The sequence below is a fragment of the Herpailurus yagouaroundi genome, unplaced genomic scaffold (assembly GCF_014898765.1).
Source record: "Herpailurus yagouaroundi ecotype Mexico unplaced genomic scaffold, PumYag 100, whole genome shotgun sequence".
In the NCBI taxonomy this organism is placed as follows: Eukaryota; Metazoa; Chordata; class Mammalia; order Carnivora; family Felidae; genus Herpailurus; species Herpailurus yagouaroundi.
The window spans coordinates 17669207-17674763 of record NW_024412391.1 but is presented as its reverse complement, the minus strand read 5'-3'; the positions used below and the strand labels follow the sequence as shown (position 1 = coordinate 17674763).

Below are 5557 nucleotides of genomic sequence, written 5' to 3'. Positions count from 1 at the left end.
TTCCATGGCTCCACCTTCCTCTGGTGCCCTGCACTGCCCTAGCCCGCCCAAACACCCCACCTCCACAGCTGCCACTGCTCTTGACCCAATTTCCCCATCCAAACTCCCTTGGCTGTCTTCCCCTGGTTGCATACCTGCTGTTGTCACAATGTTGCACAAGCAATTAATTTTACAAAATGTGAGTTTAAATTTTTAACGTTTTTTCTCCAGTTGTAAAAGTAACTCATGTGCACGCGAGAATAGTCTGGGGGGGGGGCGATATCTCGTAGTTGTATCACCCAGTAATGCTCATTATTAAAATGTTGCACAACAGATACAAATAAATGAAACCAATCAGTGAGCAGCTGTTCCTTATTCACTCAACAAATATTTGCGGAGCACCTACTACATGCCAGGCAGCGCTCTGGGTTTAGCATAGTAATTGACAAAACAGTCCAAATGCTTGTCCTCAGGGAGCTACCTGCTAGTGAGGACAGATAGTTGATCCGTACATAAATATAAAACACGTTTGATGGTATTGAGTACTATGAAGAAAAAAAAGGCAGTATGTTCCCAGCTTAAATGTTTACCATTTTTAAAAAAGTGGTATTATCGAAAAAGGGTTTGTTCTTGTTTTTCTTAACCTTTAAAAGTTTTTTTTTTGTTTTTTTGTTTTTGAATTGACTTTGGACTTAAAAGTTGCAAAGCAGTAGAAACACTTTCCATGCACTTCCCCAGCCTTCCTATCTTGGGTGTTCCCGTTGTGACGGTCCAGCTAGCGGGTTCACACAGATGCAGCTGTATCCATTAACCCTGACGGGTTTCTTCACGGTTTCGTCCGTGGTTCTGCTGCCGTCTGTCCTGGGCGAGGACCTCTCCGATCTCACATGCTGCACTCTGTGGCCGTGTGTCCTACCTTCTTCTGGTCTGGAAAGGTAGTTTTGAGTAGTCATAATTTGTTCGGTTTTATTTCGTTTTCCCAGTGTTTATTCACTCTTTCTTCTTGAATCTCACGATTTTTTCCCCTAGGTTCAGTTTTCTTTTCAGGTACATGCTTGCAAGTTTCCTTAATAAGGGTCTAGGGTGGTTCATTCTGTTTTTTGTTTGTCATTTGAAGATGTCTGCAATTTGCCTTCCTTTTTATTTTTATTTAAAAAAATTTTTTTTTTAATGTTTATTTATTTTTGAGACAGAGGGAGACAGAACATGAGTTGGGGAGGGGCATAGGGAGAGGGAGACACAGAATCTGAAACAGGCTCCGGGCTCTGAGCTGTCAGCACAGAGCCCGATGCGGGGCTCGAACCCACGAACCGTGAGATCATGACCCGAGCCGAAGTCGGACGCTTAACCGACTGAGCTACCCAGGCGCCCCTGCCTTCCTTTTTAAATAACAGCTGTATTAAGATCCAATTCACATGCCCAAATTCACCCCGTTAAAGTGTGAAATTCAGTGGTGTAGAGTGTATTTACAGAGTTGTGCAACCAGCTCCACTGTCTAATTTTAGAACAGTTTCATCATCCCAAGAAGAAACCCTGTACCCATTAGCTGTCATTCTTTATTCCCTTCTCCCTCCAGCCCCTGGCAACCACTAACCTACTTTCTGTCTTTATAGATTTCCCCATTCTGGACATTTCATGTCAATGGAATCATACAATACGTGTCCTTTTGTGTCCGGCTTCTTTCACTCAGCATAATGTTTTCAAGGCTCGCCCATATTGTAAGCATGTATTAGAACTTCATTTTTTATGGCTAAATAATAGTCTATTGTATCACATTTTGTTGACCTATTCATCAGCTGATGTACAGTTGGGTTGTTTCCACCTATTTGGCTATTAGGTATAATGCTGCTATGAACATTTGCATATAAGTTAATGGTAACTCTATGTTTAACTTTTTCAGGAACTGCCAAACTGTTTTCCACAACAGCTGACCACTTTACATTCCCAACAGCAATGCATAAGCGTTCCATATCCTCACCCACGCTTATTTTATTTTCTTTAAAAATGGATATGTAGGGGGGCACCTGGCTGGCTCAGTTGGTTAAGCGTCTGACTTGGGCTCAGGTCATGATTTCACGGCTCGTGAGTTCGAGCCCCGCATCGGGCTCTGTGCTGACCGCTCAGAGCCTGGAGCCTGTTTTGGATTCTGTGTCTCCCTCTCTCTGACCCTCCCCTGTTCATCCTCTGTCTCTCTCTCTCAAAAGTAAATAAACGTTAAAAAAAATAGTAATAATAATTTTAAAAAAATGTATATATAGGGGCACCTGGCTGGCTCAGTTGGTTAAGCGCCCAACTTCGGCTCAGGTCATGATCTCACGGTTTGTGAGTTCAAGCCCCACATCGGGCTCTCTGCTGTCAGCACAGACCCTGCTTTGGATCCTCTGTCTCCCTCTCCCTCTGCCCCTCCCTTGTGCGCTCTCTCTCAAAACTAAATACACGTTTTATATATATATATATAGCCATCCTAGTGGGTAGGAGGTGGTATCTCATTTTGTACATCCTGTCTTGAGGGTCTGTTTTTTTTTTTTTTTAATTTTTTTTTCAACGTTTATTTATTTTTGGGACAGAGAGAGACAGAGCATGAACAGGGGAGGGGCAGAGAGAGAGGGAGACTCAGAATCGGAAACAGGCTCCAGGCTCTGAGCCATCAGCCCAGAGCCCGACTCGGGGCTCGAACTCACGGAGCGCGAGATCGTGACCTGGCTGAAGTCGGACGCTTAACCGACTGCGCCACCCAGGCGCCCCGAGGGTCTGTTTTAACACAAACTGTAGCATACGACACACACACTACACACTTGGCTTCTTCCACTTAATGTATTGTGGAGATCACATCCGTATGTACAAAACTGCTTATTCTTTTTGCTGACTTTACGGCGACCCCTTGTATGAAAGTGCAATCCCGGTCATTTACTTAACCAGTTTCTCCTGATAGGCTGCTGTGCTTCTTCCCAATCTTCTGTATCGTAAACAGTGCTGCAACGATTGCCTCTGAATACGCCATTCTCCACGTGCAGGAGTTTGCCTGCAATGACAAGTGAAGGTCTAGGTTAAGGGGCGTACACATTCTTTCGTTTTTACAGCCATTACCGAATTGATTTCCATACAGGGTACCCATTTGTACTCACCAGCAATGCAAGACATGTTCTTTAACCGGACCCAGGATCATAAGATCAAATTTGTGAAGATAGTGTATTCTTCACACAGTACTCGCACGTGGGCTGACTATGACTCCATAGGGGGTGTGAGATAAAGATAGGGTTCATAAGGAGCTTTTCTTTTCCTTTTTTTTAAAATATAATTTATTGTCAAATTGGCTTCCATACAACACCCAGTGCTCACCCCAACAAGTGCCCCCTCAATGCCCATGACCCACTTTCCCCTCTCCCCCACTCCCCATCAACCCTGTTTGTTCTCTGTATTTAAGAGTCTCTTATGCTTTGCCTCCCTCCCTCTCTGTTTGTAGCTTTTCCCCCCTTCCCCTCCCCCATGGTCTTCTGTTAGGTTTCTCAAGATCCACATATAAGTGAAAACATATGGTATCTTTCTCTGACTGACTTATTTCACTTAGCGTAATACCCTCCAGTTCCATCCATGTTGCTGCAAATGGCAAGATTTCATTCTTTCTCATTGCCAAGTAGTATTATTCCATTGTATGTATAAACCACATCTTCTTTATCCATTCACCAGTTGATGGACATTTAGGCTCTTTCCATAATTTGGCTATTGTTGAAAGTGCTGCTATAAACATTGGGGTACATGTGCCCTATGCATCAGCACTCATGTATCCTTTGGGTAAATTCCTAGCAGTGCTATTGCTGGGTCATACGGCAGCTCTGTTTTTAATTTTCTGAGGAACCTCCACATAAGGAGCTTTTCCTGATAAGCAGTCCCCAATGAGGAGGTAGAACGCAAAGAGAGTTTGTCTTGGGACCCTATCTACCCTCCTTTGGTGGAACAGTGGGGCCTTACTAAGATGCTGGGTAAGATAGTCATCTTTTCCTGTATTTCTCCAATAAAAAATGCTTACTTCGTTTCCAGTCTTCCATTTACTCATGGTGAATGTTACAATTCCAGATCCCCAAGCAAGGCATCTCCACCCTAGTTATGTTCTTACTTCATATTTGCCTACCACCCAGTTCTCTCTCTTCCTCTATTTCTGGGCTCCCAAGAACCACAGTACATTCATGATAGTGTGCTTTGGGAGCTAATTAGATTAATAACCACCATTTATTTTTCCCTTAGTCTATGCTAAGTATTTTACACCCATTCTTTAGTTTAATCTTCTTAACAGTCTTATTAGGTTACAACTATTATTGCTTCCATTACATAAATGAAGAAACTGAGGCCAGCAGAGCCCGAGGGCAACAACTAACAAATTGTGGAGCAGGATTCAGGCTCCAGTGTGACTAATTTCTAACCAATACTTCTACAGTACCTGGGGCTGGTTGTTAGATATTTTAGGTCTTATCTATCCAACTAGATGACAGCCTGCTTAGGATAAGAATTTGCCTCTAGGGGCTGGCTCAGTCAGTGGAGCAAGTGACTCTTGACCTCAGGGTTGTAAATTTAAGCCCCATGTTGGGCACAGAGATTACTTTTAAAAAAAGAATTTGCTGCAGGATCCCTGGGTGGCTCCGTCGGTTAAGCATCTGATGCCTGATTTGGGCTCAGGTCATGATCCCACTGTTCATGGAATCCAGCCTCAAGTCCGGCTCATGCTGAGCATGGAGACTGCTTGAGATTCTCTCTCCCTCTCTCTCTGCCCCTCCCCTGCTCATTCTCTCTCTCTCTCTCTCTCTGTCCCTACCCCCCTCTCAAAATAAATAAACATTTAAAATAAACATGTTTCTTTAAAAAGAAAAAAGAACCTGCTTCTAAATGGCTTAATAAAACAATAGCCACTACTTACTGAGCATCTCCTATTTATTTATTTATATATGATTTTCCCTAATTTACAGATTAGGAAACCAAGGCTCAAATAGATTGATTAATTTGGCCAGTATTGGAGCCAGGACAAGAATCCTGACTTAGACATCCCAGTACCTACCCAAAGATGACAGCCAATAATATTTGCAGCTGATAGTTGGGAAGCAAAGGGCTATCTATATTCTCTCAAACCCTGGTTATCTTCAGCTGGCATGACATTCAAGCAGTGACAGTGAATATGGGGGAGAGGGAATTGTTCGAGAGGTGCCCATCTCTTCCTTCCAGCTGTGTGAAAATAAAAATTTAAGGCTCACAATATGCAGACCCCAAAGGGTTATTGTGGAACTTCAGGGTTCGAGCACCAAACGTAGGCTACTATGAACAAAGTCCCTCTTTGGGACTTTTGTGGTCAATGATACAGATGATGTTAACACTCATGGAATGTTTTCTAATTTTTTTGTAAGTTTATTTATTTATTTATTTTGAGAGAAAGAGAGATAGTGTGAGCAGGGGAGGGGCAGAGACAGCGAGGGAGACATAGAATCCCAAGCAGGTTCTACACTGTCAGCATGGAACCCCCCCCCCCCATGTGGGGCTCCAACTCACAAACTGCGAGGTCATGAGCTGAGCTGAAACCAAGAGTCCAGCACTT

The 5557-nt window shown here is 43.4% G+C and overlaps 1 long non-coding RNA gene across 1 annotated transcript in view; it reads right to left on the bottom strand.

Annotated features, from left to right (window-relative positions):
* Positions 1-657: 657 nt before the first annotated feature.
* The window catches only part of LOC121028375 (uncharacterized), a 5960-nt gene continuing 1060 nt past the window's right edge, over positions 658-5557 (bottom strand). Inside the window, exons 2-3 of the long non-coding RNA XR_005789198.1 lie at positions 2896-3001; positions 658-1115 (exon numbers count right to left, since the gene is read on the bottom strand). This is a non-coding gene — a long non-coding RNA (uncharacterized LOC121028375). The remainder of the gene's footprint in view (positions 1116-2895; positions 3002-5557) is intronic.